Source organism: Protopterus annectens, chromosome 8.part0 (assembly GCF_019279795.1).
Source record: "Protopterus annectens isolate FY-2018-M chromosome 8.part0, PAN1.0, whole genome shotgun sequence".
Lineage (NCBI taxonomy): Eukaryota > Metazoa > Chordata > Ceratodontiformes > Protopteridae > Protopterus > Protopterus annectens.
In genome coordinates, this window is record NC_056741.1 from 1,830,800,104 (window position 1) to 1,830,815,979 (window position 15,876).

Below are 15,876 nucleotides of genomic sequence, written 5' to 3' on the forward strand. Positions count from 1 at the left end.
AACCTTCTTGTAAAATGGCTAAGTCATTTGAGGATTCAGTGACCTCTCCTAGCTTGCAGTCATCAGCAAACATAGTTAGCCAGAGCCCTTTAGTTTTGGCTTTAACTTCAGGAGAGGTCCCACTATAGATAGTACCCTGGAGGATTCCACATGGTATTGGTCTCATTGTGGGGGTAACTTCCCCTGTTTTGTCTGTGTCCTATTTGCAAGCCAGCTGGCAATACAGTGGGTGACATAGGGATTTATTCCCAGTTAATTTAGCTTTTCTGCTGAGCCTGTGAGGGGAATTGTGTCCAAACCTTTGGCCAGGTTTAGGTATGTGGTTTGTATCACTTTGCCTACATTCATTGCTTTGGTGACCTTTTCAAAAACATCCACCAGGTTGAGTAAGCATGACCTGCCCTTGTCAAACTCAAACTGAGATGGGTTCAGTGTTTGGAGGTTTCGTTTGTCCAGATTAATTAATTCCATGATAAGTCTTTCCATAGCTTTGCATATGAGGCCTGTTAGATTTATGGGCCTGTAACTGGCTGGCTCTGTGGAAGGTCCTCACTTACGCAGGGAATGACTGTAGCTGTTCTCTATTTCCTTGGTACAACACCTGTATGGAGGTTGAGATTGAACAGTGTTGTTAGGGGTGATGGATAAATCATGCTTCATGCTATTTAAGATGCATCCAGGGATACTGTCAGGACCCACTGATGCAGTATATTTAGCTTTTGATAGCACTTTTAGGAATTGGTCTAGTTGTGATAGCTGGAGGTGAGCCAATTTCAGGTACATCTTGAGGGACAGATGGAGGGGAGAGATGGGTAAATTTAGTGCTAAATGTATTGGCCAGTAAGTTTTCTATATCGTTAGTTTCAGTATAGATAACATAGTTCACAACCAGCTCAACACATTGCTGCATTGTACTTTTGAGATTACAAACATAAGTAAAAAATGCCTTATGATTGTCTTTAGCTTGGGTAGCTATTTTATTCCCAAACTTGGCTTTGGTGGATTTTATTAAGCTCGTGACTTGATTGTTTATTTCAGTGACAACGACTCAAACATTTTGGGAACTACTCTTCTTACTATCAGTCAAAAATCTTTTCCTTTTATTAAAACGCTTGTTGATATTATGGTTCCACCATGTGTGTTTGTTTCTGGGGTTTGCCCTGCACTTGTTCCTACGGGGTTCAACTGCTTCTTTGTTTGCACACTGGTATAGTGCTGATGAAGTCCCATTCATATGGGATGAAAGCACTTAACTCATTCTTTTTTAAATAAATTATACATTTTAGGGAGCTCTGGACTGTTTTTTAGCCAAGTGATTTTGCTTGTTTGGTTACTCTGGTAAAGTGTGGTGTTTTACATTTCTGCGTATTATTGAAGTTAACTGGAGTTTTTTGGGGATTTGAAACTTGCCAATGTATCACTTAGGAGTAGGTAGTTTGTCTTAAAGAAATTTCTATAGGTACCTTACATAGAACAGGTCTCTGATTTTAGTTTTATTTTGAAGGAAACTGCTTTATGGTCACACCTACAAGTGATGGAGATATGTAAGGGATGGTGCAAGATGCTCTCATATTAGTAAGTAGAAAATCTAAGATGTTATTTCCCTTAGTGGGTACTCTAATTGTTCCAGGGCATTTGTATTGACAAAGTCCAGGAATCTCTTTGCTTGTGCAGTAGTGGTGCTGTTGGTTTCCCGGTTTATAGGTGGATAGTTTAGATCACCCAGGAAAATGGTATTGGGATTAATACTGAATGATTCTAGTTCCTGTGCATGGATGTTATGGCTTTCTTTTGTTATAGAGAAGTAATAGCTGTGGTTTGCTAATTTATGGTATGCAATGGTTATTTGTACATGAAGAAGCTCTAGTGCATCATGCTGCTTTGCCAACCTTGATGTCAGTCTCTTCTGGATGTAGATTGAGGTACCTCCACATTTTCCCCTCCTAACCAGTAGCTGGTCTAAACATGTGGAAGCCATTACAACCCTGCACAGCCAGAGTGCCCTCTGCTATTTTAAGCCATGTCTCAGTCACTACACAGATGTCAGTGTCTTCCAGGGTGAGAAGTGCTTGTAAGGAGCTGTGTTTCTTGTTAGGCTCCTAGCATTGGTCAGTGACACTTTCATATTTTCCTTTGCTTGTTTTATGTTGGTAGGTTTATCAGGTTAGCATTGCCTAAAAAGGCATTGTGTGGTGGACAGTGTCTTTGCCAATAATCAAAACCCTAGAGGGGACAGATGCAGTCTACCCCTGGTGAAGTAGCATGGTATGTCAGTCATATCCTCCCAGGCTGACAAATATTGGTCCCCCTTTGAAAGATACCAAAAACTAAGGCAGTTATTGAAGTCAGTTATTTTTTCTTATATCACGGCATCATCCTTGGAGGAGGTAGAATGCTGCTTAATGCTAGGGTCATACCTGTATTGGAAACATAGTCTGAAAACTTTATCATGTCTATCTCCATATAGTCCAGGGAGGTACACCTCAAGTCATTCACACTGTCATGAACTATGACAGAGTCATACTGGTACTTGTTCAAGGATTTGAATGCATGTGTGATCTGATGGATCCTGGCAACAGATAAGCAACTGTCACTCTTCCCTTGCTTAGCCTGGTAAGAGACACATCTGTGTGTCTTACAATAGAGTCATCTATAACAAGAATGTTAATTTGGGTTAATACTTGCCTTATGGATTCAGCATCTCTAACCATGGGGCTCCTTGTGCTATGTGAGGAAGCAAGCTTAATATGCTGAGTATGCTTTGTGCCTGTGTTGTGTTTTGGAGGTCTTTGAGGTTTAATAAAGTTAATCTTCAGAACCTCAGCATATGATGGATTATGTGTATTACAATGGCTTTGAAAAGTTATGGTATATGGTGTACGGCTGACAATTCGGTGTCTCCGTTTACTGTGTGTGAGATTTTTGCCTCCAGGGATACTATTTATATATACATCTCTCACACGTTGTATTATGCTTATCGGACAGCATGAAACATTCCTTGCACTTTCTCAAGCTACCCATCTCAATCAGGCTGACCAGAAATGTTGTGCAGAAGTGCTGATCTATGATACTGACAGGAATGACTCTGGTGGCAGATGCACCCCCCCCCCCACACCCAATATTAAGCAATTATATCAAAGGTCTTTTGAGTAGTTTAAGGGAGAAACCTTGCAAAATAATACTTGAGCTCCAAAATAATAATAATAGATCTGCTGTTGTCGATTTTCACTTTATCCTCAACTGATGGGTTTGGATCTGATCCCTTGGATCTGACTCGACTGTTGCTAAACTGTGGCAACCAAAAACTCTCGAGCTTCTCCCTTACCCACAATGTACCAACCCCAAGTACATCAGATCTCGTTTGCCTCTTTATGCGAAAGAAGTGGTGACCATTACTCTTGAGCAGAAAGATGTTGTTGTGCGTTTATCTCTCTTCTTAAATAATCTTTAAAATTCTTAGGTTTTCGTTATACCCTTACTGTATTGCTTCACTTTTTATCCCTTTTACTAGTTAAAATAACGTTTCTGTCACTTTTCTTCTCCGTACAGCCTGTACTCTTGAATATTATTGTTAGTATTCTTTTTCCCACTTCTACATTTTATGTAATCTTTTTTATTATCATTGTTTTTTTTAACAAAAAACATATTTATTAAATTATCATGTATGACATAGGCTATGTTACATTTATATAAATTACAATAAACCATAGCGACACAATTTCAGTTGCAAGCATTATACATTCCAAACTGTGCCTACACAGCTTTAGCTGCAAACATTATACATCACTTTTAACATATCCAGCCATTGTTAGTCGGGCATTACATAGCTCATTCAAACCCTGCCTCCTTTTAAACCTCGTTCCTCCTCTGCCTGTATTGATCCCACAATTCCCATTTTTTTTCTATGTAGTTTGCTCCTTTCCTTTTCTAAAGATCCCAATTCCAGTTGTTTTATCTCTGTTACTATATTCACTACTTCTAGTAGTTGGTCTAGACTTTGATTTCCATTTTCTAGTAACTGCTTTTTTGGCAGCCAGCATAATTAGACTCAGTAAGGCTTTACTATGTCTGGGCAATTCCGATTCTGTAGCATGACTCAAGAAAATCATTTCCCCAGTCAGTCCAATCTGCTCACCCAGCATCCCTGACAGAGCAGTCTGCAGGGAATCCCTAAAGTCTGCCAGCTCAATACACTTCCAAAAAATATGTTCCCAGCTACCTCTTTCTTGTCCATCACACCTCCAACATTTGCTATCCACCTGAGGAAAATTTTTTTGGAGTCTACTTGGGCTATAAAAATACCTATCTGTATGATTACTGTTGTTCTTCTTAAAGGTCTGCATCCAAAATCCCAGTCTCTCTGTTACTTGAGCTTTCCCCATTTCAACATCATCTCTTTCCACTTTGAATTATAGTTTTCTACTTGTGCTATGTATAGAAGCCTTAACTGTGTTGCTCTGAAATACCCCTTCAACTTGGGTAATCCCAGTCCACCCTGTTCTGGAGTCTATAGTATAATAGTGAAAATCATTTTAAGTGAATGCGAAAACACAGACAGGTATTGTGCGAACCGCGATTATGCCAAACGTACTAAACCGCGAAATTCAAAAAGTCAAAGTGCCATGGTTGGCCCATCTGCGGTACAGCTCCATAAGGTAAGTGTGCGACAGTTATGGACCTTAGGGTTAGGGTGCGGGTTAAGGTAAGTGCATAGATAGGTAAAGTATGTAAGGTTTAGTGTAAGGTTAGAATTAGGGTTTTGTTAAATGTATGTGTGTGAATTATTTGTTTTGTTTTGGTATATCGCTGTAGGGTAAGTGTGCGAAAGTTACGGACCTTAGGGTTAGGGTGCGGGTTAAGGTAAGTGCATAGATAGTGATGTATGTAAGGTTTAGTGTAGGTTTAGAAGTAGGGTTTTGGTGCTTTACTTTAGGGTTAGAAGTAGGGTTTTGGTTAGTGTATGTATGTGGTTTATTTATTTTGTTTGGGTAGGCAGTATGAAGTGGGAGGTGGAGTTGGCCGACTATGGGGATTCGACTTTTTGTATTTCGCGGTTTAGTACGTTCGGCATATTCACAGTTCGCACAATATGTGTTGATGTTTTCGCATTCGCTTAAAAGGATTTTTGCTAATATAATATAGACCCCCTGTTCTGTTGGAAGAATAAGCTTATCCCGCTTGACTCTTGCTGTCTCCCCCTTCCAGATAAAATCCTTCAGCTCTTTATTAATTGCTATATACAACTTCTTCTCTGGTTGATAAAAATATGCACGACCTGTGTATAACACTAAATGGACTAAAAACTTTTTAACTGCTTGTATCTTCTTATCAATATACATGATAACAGAGCTTCCATTTTCTCAGATTTTGCCTTATCTTTTGTTTAGTCTTTTTCCACATATCCTTAGCTGCCATGCCAGTATCATTTTTAATCCATACTCCTAAATACTTCATTTTATCATGTCCCCATAAATATGGATATTGCGGAAACAATTTTTATGTGGGTACATAATTTACCACTATTGCTTTTGGTTTTGCTTCATTAATTTTTCATCCCAGAAAGGTTTGAAACTGCCTCAGTATGTTCTACAGCACTGTAATGTCCCTTTCTGGTTTTGTCAGGTATAAAATAATCCATCTGCAAATAGACCCAGCTTTTTTGACCACCATACCAATTATATCCTTGAATTTCTGAGTCCGTTATTTTCTTTGCCAGTGGTTCTAAATTGTAATGCAAATAAAAGAGAGAGAGGACACCCCTGCCTGTTTTTTCTGCTCAAGCAGAGAGGACCCTGCCCACTTTAATGTTTGCCTCTAATCTTTCATATATCCTCCCAATCAACCTTATAATTTTATCAGGGAATGCAAATGTTTCCATTGCTCTGCTCATAAAATCCCAGCTTATTCTGTCAAATGCTTTCTCTGCATCAAGACTCACCGGCAATAGTGATATTTTCTCACATTCTGCTTCCCACTGTTCTATTTATGTTGTCAGATGTTTGCCTCCCCTCCACAAAACCACATTGATCCATTTCTATCAGTTTGGCATCACTTTTGCCATTATTTTAGCCATTATAGACAAACACTTTATAATCATGATTTAGTATCAAAATGGGCCTGTATGAACTGGATCTGATGGATCTTTACCCTCTTTAGGTAGTACAGTTACTACCACTTTCCTCCAGGATATTGGTACTGCTCCTCCTCCTCTTAAAATACCATTAAACAAAACTTTCCAGATCTTTATCAGTTTTTTCCCTCCTAGTTTCCAAACGTCCACAGGAATACCATCTAATCCTGGGGACCCTCCTGCAGATTGGTTATACATCACCATTCTCTTTTATTACAATTGTTGGTAATTTCTGTATTTCTTTGTATTTTTCTTCCCCAAAAAAATTTTGTGCAAGGAACCAGCAAAGAAACTTCAACAAAAAAATAGCGTCTATTCAGTTTATTAGCCACTTTCATCAAAAACACTTCATCAGAATACAAGTACACCACAATTTCATCAAGTTTAAATACACTTACAAATTGCATCAATTACCTAAATAATTGCCAATAAATTAGTTAAATAATTACTATATTAACCTTAATTTTTTTAATACCCTTTGTTAACAAACACTCTCATGTTTTTCAAAAAACATTGAATATTCACTGTGTCATTAAGCCCGGGGGATTTGTCGGCTGCCAGTTTAATTTGCCAGAAAGCTTCTCTTTGTTCAAGGAAATGTCTTTATCAAAGACTCATGGGATTTTTTGAACAACTTTCATGAATTTAATATCAATTATAGTTATAGATCTGATGTTAATATTATCTGTACTGTTTATATTTGTTTTGTTTACAGCTATTCCTCATGATGTAGGAATTGAATTTGTTAGAATGTTTTTCACTAAGTTTACAAATACTCCCACTCAACAAGTGAATTTTTATTATCATTTGATTGAGGTTTTATTAAATAATAATTATATTGTTTTTAATAAAAATGATTATAAACAATGAAGGGGGTAGCAATGGGTTCACCTGCAGCCCCTTCTTTTGCCAATATAGTACTAGGTTGGTGGGAACACAGTGTATTGTATGAAATTAATATGAATTTTAAGGTGTGTTTTTACAAACATTTCATTGATGATTTATTTTTTTTGTTTTAGAAGGTAGCAACACTGATTGTCAGAAATTATTGAAAGAACTAAATGAAAAATCAGATTTTTTAACATTTACCACAGGGGATGTCAGCCATACAGTTAATTTTCTAGATGTTATATTATATTGGGATGATTATAAGAGACAATTTGAGAGTAATGTACATAGGAAAAGTATGTTTACTCATAGTTATTTGCACAGTAATAGCAATCACCCCAACTTCATGAAGAGAAATATACTCAGGGGACAATATATTATAGCCAGTCATATGACTCCAGATGATAAAACATTGGATGAGGAATTTGATTTCATTACCAATTTATTTAAGTATAGAGGATATAATGAAGCTTTTTTTGAAGGAATTGGAAAATGAAATCAAGTAGAAAAGGTATACCCTCGTTCAACCTATTTTGAAATTTCCTTTTATGAGTAAAAAAGAAAGAACAGGTACTGAGGATAGAAAGACAGATGACAGAAGGTTGACATATGTACTGGATATGACCGTGGATAGTAATAACATTTGCTCTATTATTAATAATAATTGGAAAAAATTGCAAGATAATAGAGAATTGGCTGATGAAGTAGGGGAATTTCCTATGTTCGTGTATAAGAACCATCATATGAAAAATTTATTACAAAGAAGGAACAAGAAAGAACTAGATTATGATGATGCTCCCCCCAGAAAACCATTAGGTATGTTGAAATGTGGACAATGTAATATTTGTCAGTACATATATGAAGGACACTTTATTATGCTAGACAACCCTTTTTATACCATTACCATCAAGGGGAGATATAATTGTCAAATGAAGGGAGATGTTTATTTTGCACATGCTCAGGCTGTTCAGCTTTTTATGTTGGAATGACTAGAAGGAGGTTATTTGAAAGAATGAAAGAACATCTTTATTATATAAAAAGGAAAGATATGAAAAGTGCTTTATACAAGCATACTCTGAAATGTTCCAGCTATAAGAAGTTCCATTTTTCAGTTATTGAACAGGGACAGATAGACTTGAGAGGGGGGGATTTAAAGAATTTCCTTGAACAAAGAGAAGCTTTCTGGCAAGTTAAACTGGCAGCTGATAAATCCCTCGGGCTTAATGACACAATGAATATTACATATTTTTTGAAAAACAGGAGAGTGTTTGTTAACAAAGGGTATTAAAAATTTAAGGTTAATAGATTAATTTACTAATTTATTGGCAATTATTTAGGTAATTGATGTAATTTGTAAGTGTATTTAAACTTGGTGAAATTGTGGTGTACTTGTATTCTGATGAAGTCTTTTTGATGAAAGCGGCTAATAAACTGAGTGGACGCTATTTTTTGTTTCCTTGCTGGTTCCTTACACGAGGTTTTTGTGTTTTTGGTGCTGTGTATTTCCTCATGGTTGGTTTTGGTACAAAAAAATAATATATATCTATATCTATCTATATATCTATATTATATATATCTATCTATATATATATATATATATATATATATATATATATATATATATATATATATATGTGTGTGTGTTTGTGTGTGCGTGCATATGTATAATTTTCTGTCTGGTGTTCCCCTTTAACTTTCTCTTGTTTCCACTATGGCAGAAAAAGAGAAATGCCCATCTGGGTTCAAAAAATGTCTCAAGCGTGGGCACAAAAATTCTGTTTTCTGATGCCCACACTTTGTGTATACTGCCTTGGTCCTCTTTGTCTACTAGAGGACTGTGCTGTTTGTCTTGGGTTTCATCTCAGAGCTCTGACTGAAAGAAAAAATAAACTAATTCTAAAAGGGTTGCTTCCTTCCTCTTTTGGAGAGGCTTTATCTGGAACTATGTTACCAACAAAATGTAAGAAGTCTAAGTCTCCTTCTCAGAGGTCTTCTACTATTTCTTCCAAGATTTCGAAGCGGTCAAGAAAAAGACCTCAATCTGATCTGACCTCACCATCAGATCCTAATACAAAAGAGTCTAAATTATTGCATGAAACCTCAGCCTTGGATCTGAAACAGAGCAAATACGATTTGTCTGATCCAACCTCAACATCGCATCCATAGCAGAAAAAGAAAGATCTGATGTTGACAGTTTTCATTCTATCCTCAACTGATGGGTTTGGATCTAATCCCTCAGATCCAACTCGACTGTTGCTAAAGTTCATGGCAATCAAAAACTCTCAAGCTTTTCCCTTACCCATAATCCACCAACCCCAGGTACTTCAGATCTCATTTGCCGCTTTCACAAAAGACATGGTAATCAGTCACTCTCAAGCATTTGTTATAAGTCTAATTTTTTATTTTTTCTTAAAAAACTTTGAAATTTTTAGCATTTAGTTTTTTCCTTACCTCTCCAATATTTCTATTACTGTTTTAAGTATTTCTTGAATACCATTGTTAGTATTGTTTTCTCTGCTAACCTACAATAACTATAGTTCTTTCTACCATTGTTGGTAGTTTCTTTTTCTTTCCTTCCCTGTCTCCAAAAAAAAAATAAAAAGTTAAAAGTTAAGTTAGTCAAACTTTTTGCATTGATATTTTTTTGAATATGGTGGAGAAAGGGCCTGCGGGCTTTAAAAAATGTTCAAAATGCAGACATAAGATTCAGTATCAGATGTGCACAATTTATGTGTGTACTGTTTAGGACCTCTTCATTTACAGGAGGACTGTTCAATATGTCATACGTTCAATCCCAGGGCTCTAGTTGAACGCAAAAATAAATTAATCTTGAAAGACAGATGGATCCAACCCTCTTGGATCTTAGATCTTCAACCCTGATGTCTTAGTGTTCAGAGTCTCACCAAATCTTTCCACATTGACAGCCAGTACCAAGTCCCCAGGCTTCCCCACAGGGAATCTTGATTTCTTCTTCTGATACCTCCCCAGATTGTCCCATGGAGAAGGTCCTTAAGAAGAACATGTGCAAGAGGAATATACCTCAGAGACCAGATAAGATTATGGTGCCACCTGTGGACAAGCAGTTTTGGGAAAAAGGGGTATCCGTTGATGCCATGGTCATAATGGCGGCCAACAAAAAGGAACTTATCAAGGAGAGTTCCACTGTTCACCCCCCCAACAGGGAGTTGTGGGTGATGGACAGATTTGGGAAGCATATCTATGCTTCAGTGACCTTTGCTTTAAGGTGTCTGAATTATTTGGCACACTATACAAGAGTTCAGAGGGATTTGGTTAAGCAGTTGTGGAATACCATCCAAGAGCTTTTTTTGAAGTTTATTCATCTGTGACTTCTCAGTTGTTTACCCTGCAATTCATTTCTAATTCCTCTATGAGGTTGGTTTCACATGTAGCAGAAGGAACCACAAATGCAGCGGGTTCAGACATTTCCATTAGAAGGCATGCCTGGATGCATTTGTATGATTTTGCAGAGTCCTTCAACTCCTTGTTTGTAAATGCTCCCTTTTACGGGACATCTTTGTTTGGGCACAAGGTGTAGGACACACTATCCAGGTGTGAAAATAATGAAAAGACCCTGTCTGCCGTGGGTGTACATTTTTTGACCCCTAAAAGATCTTTTTCTATGAATCAATGAAGTGGACAAAAGATGTGGTTCAAGAAGACTCAGGGTCCATTCCAAGATGCATGTGGAAGAGGTTCTCCTAGAGGCAGAGAAGGGAACGTAATGGATAATGACACCCCCGCAGCAAAGGTGGCCCTCAAAACCAGGGATCCAGAGACTCTTTCTTTGACAGACCCTACCAGTGCTCCTAAAAGGAGGTCCAATTGTCCACCTCTGGAGGTAATCAGGAGATGTTTATCCCTGCACCAGAGAGCCTGGCTAGACTTAAAAGATACCTGGGTGCAGAAAATTATTTCCAGAGGGTATATAATTCCTTTTCCCTTCCTCCTCCAAACTCAAGAAAACTGCCTGATGTTTCACTCAGCCAGAGGGAACAAGCAGCAATTCAAATTCAAATGCTGCTAGAAAAAAAGAGTCATCCAAGAGGTCCCACCTGTTTGGAACTTACACAATATTCATTTTAGTGCCAAACAAAACAGGGGACTGGAGACCAGTTTTGGATCTCAGTATGTTAAATGTCAATTTGACAAACCAAGTTTCAGATGGTCAAGGTTCAATCCATTCTCCCATTCCTAGGCAAGGATGACTGGATGTGCTCAATAGATCTTCAGAATGCGTACTATCATATAAGGATGAATAGATAATTCAGAAGGTAGTTACACTTCTGGCTGAGAAACAGTCACTACCAATTCAGAATTCTGCCCTTTGTTCTCACCATTATCCCCAGGGTGTTTACCAAGTGCATGGCAGTAGTAGCAGCCCACTTGAGAGAGGAAGGATTCCAAGTGTTTCCATGTTTAGGTGACTGGCTCATTTCATCTCCAATCAGGCATCATTTAGTAAGGGTAAGAGACCAGATTCTCCAGACATGCTGTCTTCTGGGGATAGCCATAAACTACAAAAAGTCCCAACTAAAACCAACTCAGACTCTAGAATTCATAGGACCAATCCTCAACACAAAGTCAACCAGAGCTTCACTACTGCCCTTAAGAGTTCAGACCGTAAGATTCTTGGTCAGAAGAATAATCTGCAGTACCAAGGTTTCAGCCCACCTGGTCCTTCAAGCTCTGGGATCAACGGCAGCAGCGATAACACTAGTATCTTTAGCCATATTTTACATGAGAATTCTTCATTGGATGCTAGCCACACAATGGTCAATACTTTACTAACCCATGTCTTGTCAGATAGGAATCACTCAGACATGCAAGAGACATCTCGGGTGGTGGATTCAGTCAGATCAGGTTCTACAAGGCTGTCCATTTATTTCCCTTCAGCCCAAGGCCAAAATTACCACAGATGCTTCCCAGATAGGGTGGGGGGGCATTTTCTGGGAAAAACAGGCCAGGGCACTTGGTCCCCCAAAGAGGCCAACTTGCCTATCAATGTCCTAGAGAAGACACCAGTGTTTTTAGTGTTGTATGCCTTCCAGGATACTCTCCCCTTAGGGACTATTGTGATACAGACAGACAAAATGTCAGTAGTTTGGTACATCAACAAACAAGGAGGGACCAAATCCTACCCCTTGTGTCGAGAAGCTCTCAGACTGTGGCAATGGGCAATCTCATCCAACTGCTTTCTCACAGCAATGCACATTCTGGGGGAATCCAGTGTGATAGCAGACAAACTGACCAGGTGCATTCTTTTACCACACGACTGGTCCCTCAACAAGAACATGATGGAAATGATTTTCCATCAGTGGGCCAGGCTTGCTGCGATCTTTTTGCCTCTCCCAAAAACACAAATGCAGCAGCTACTTTGCCCTAATATCCACGCAGGGGAATCACCAAGGGATGCCCTTCTTCATAATTGGCCACCCAATCTTCTTTACACTTATCCACCAATTCTGCTAATTCTGGAATTCCTACAAAAACTGCCATGTTGAAGTGCAAAGTCATCCTTATTGCACCTTACTGGCCTCAACAGATCTGGTTCCCCTTCCTTTGGCCTCAATTACTTCACTAACCTTGGATTCTGGATCTGACTCCAGACCTCCTGTTTCACCCAACAGGCATGATTCATCCAGACATGATAAAACCTCAAGGCTGATGGCCTGCCTTCTCCAATTCCATTAATAGCCAGACAACCAATGCTCTCCTCACCTGTTCAACATATAATTTTATCTTCCCATAAATCCTCTACACAAAAACTCTACTCCAGTAAATCAAAAAGGTTTATTTACTGGGCTCGTCAAAATAATGTTGATGCTTTTTCAGCTCCCATACATAGCATCCTTAAATTTGTGGCCCTGCTTTTTAAGGAAGAAGCTATTTCCTCAACAGTTTGGGGTTTATCTGTCACTTCTCACAGAATCTGCAAATCCTTTTTGTGAGCCACTCTTCTTCTAAGACCTCCTTTTAAAGGCCGTACTTGCCCATGGCTGAATCTGGTACTGCAAGCTCTTACACATTCCCCCTTCAAACCAGCAGCTAAGTGTGACCGTTGATACCTTTCTTGGAAGACTATTTTTCTGGTAGCCATTACTTAACTTCTGCCAGATGAATTTCTGAGATTCAAGCCTTGTCCTCAAAACCTCCATATTTGATTTTTCACAAGGATAGAGTTACATTAGGAACTAACACATCCTTTCTTCCTAAGGTGGTGTCAGAATCTAATATCTATCAGTCCATTAATTTGCCAGTATTCTTTCTAAATTTGCTAACAAGGGAGAATACATGTTACTTTTGGATGTTCACAGACAATTATGTTTTTACCTGCATAGAACAAATGCTGTCAGAAAAACTGGGTTCCTATTAGAAGAACGAAAGTCCAAAATATCGAATGGCTGTGTACATGAAAATGCCGTTCATTGATGTGGCTTTTGTGAGATTGCGGTACAGTGAAGATTGGGAAATTTGCCCTTTCCTCATTGTAGTGCGGTCTCGGAGTTGGTATATATAATTAGCGGGGGGGGGTGAGGAGCGCAGCCCTCCACAATAAAGGGTTCGAAGTCCAGCATTTACGCTGTTTACAGTGTTCGATTATATGAACTTTTGTTCATATAATATAGACCGGAAAAACTGACCATTTGTTTCTCTCATTTGCAGAAGTAAAATTGGGAAAGCCAGTTGCTAAAGTAACTTTAGCCATGTGGCTGACTGATTTTATTTAATTTATTTATAACAAACTGGGCATTACCTTACCAAAACTGTTACGGGCCCATTCCACTAGATCCATGGCAACTTCTTCAGTATTTCAGTCTAGAATGTCCATGGATGATATATGTGTAACAGCAACTTGGGCTACTCCCCATACCTTTGTTACTTATTACAAATTGGATCTGGTCTCCAGAGGCAGATCATCATTTGGTTCAACTGTGATCAGGCCTATGCTTCCTTGAGTCGACCTCAGATCTTAGGTAGCTGGGTAGCTGGGGATAGAATGAAAACTGACAACATCAGATAAATAAGTCATATATTCACCATAGCATTCCATCTTTGTTGTCCATTTTCATTCTTCCTCACCTCCCCACCATCCAACCCCCATCCTTTGAAAACTCCTGGAAGAATGAGTGGTTAGAGGACATGACTGTCTTTTATATGGAGCTCCAGATATAGTCTTCTTCCTATTTGACTGCAAATATTTCCTTTCTAGTAAAATCAGCAAATAAGATCTGAGGTACTTGTGGTTGGTGCATAATAGGGGAGAAGCTCAAGAGTTTTTGGTTTCCACCAGCTTTAGCAATGGCCGAGTCAGATCAAGGGATCAGATCCAAACCCATCAGTTGAGGAAGAATGAAGATGAATAGCACAGATGGAACATTATGGTGAGTACATAACTTTTTTGTGTAAAATATAAAGGTGTGCCAGTGTAATCCTCCTTCCCTAACAGTAACCCAGTATTAGCACAGATTAAATCATCCATTATTGTCTCTCTTCTCTTCTTCTATCACTGCTGGTAGCCTTCTCTCAGTTAGTATTATTACACCCCTTTTCATTGTCCCTGATAGTCTGCTGAATATCCATTCTAAAGTCCTTTCTTTGCCAAATTCACATACTTTTTTCTATTCAAATGTATTTCCTTTAGCATTGCTATTTACTTCCTACACGTCTTAATATAATTTCTCTGCTTTTAGTCTACACCCGTAAAGTCAATGACATTCCATGGTAAAAATGATATGGCAGTTATTCTGATAAGAAGCTATTATCACTGGACTTTCAAGATGGAAGCAGACTGAGTAACAAGCTTAATTTTAGCTCTCTCAGTGTAAAAACAGAAACTCAGAAAAGTGAGCCAATGAATTTGTACTTTTGAGTACATTTCAGTTACTGGCTAGTAAGTGCACTGCCTGGAATGCCAGCAAATAAGAAATTTAGAGAACCTGAAAGAAAATCAATCACAAATGCTAAGAAGAAAACACTGGCTGGGAAGAATCCTGCAGCTGTTCAGTAAAATGCAGTTCATACAACTACTATCTTACCTCACCAACAATAACCTATTAACCCCAACACAACATGGTTTTAAACCTGGTCATAGTACTACTACTGCTCTTCTATCCTTCCTCGAAACTGTAAATAAAGCTAGAGACTCTATATTGTCTCCACTCTCCTCCTAGACCTTTCTAAGGCCTTCAACACCATCTCCCATTCTCTGCTACTCAACAGACTCTCTAACCTACATCTTTCCCCCTCTTGCATCAACTGGTTTTCTAGTTACTTTTCCAATAGGCAGCAATCTGTCAAATGGAAGAAATCTACCTCCTCCTACCTCAACACTGTCACTGGTGTACCCCAAGGCTCCATATTAGGTCCGTTATTGTTCAACATCTTCATTAATGACTTCTACCACAATATCCCAAATGCTAAAATAGTCCAGTATGCAGACGATTCAACTATTATCTGCGCTGCAAACTCCATTCCCTCACTTATAGAACTAACTCAAAATGCCTTCTCAACCACTGAAAAATGGATGCATGACACTCATCTCAATCTCAATCCATCAAAAACCAAACTCATGTTATTTACCCCATCAAAAAGAATAACTATCAACATAAACTCTTTCCTCATAACCAGTCAAAATAACACAACCCTAGAAATTGTTTCCAGTGCTAAACTGCTAGGAGCTCTCATTGATAATCAGCTTACATTTGATTCCCATATACAAACAAACATTAAAAAAACACATCAGAAACTAGGCATGTTCTACCGGCATATCCGCATCCTCTGCCCATCTACTAGATTCCTCCTATCTACCACATACCTCTTCCCCTCTCTCCTTTATG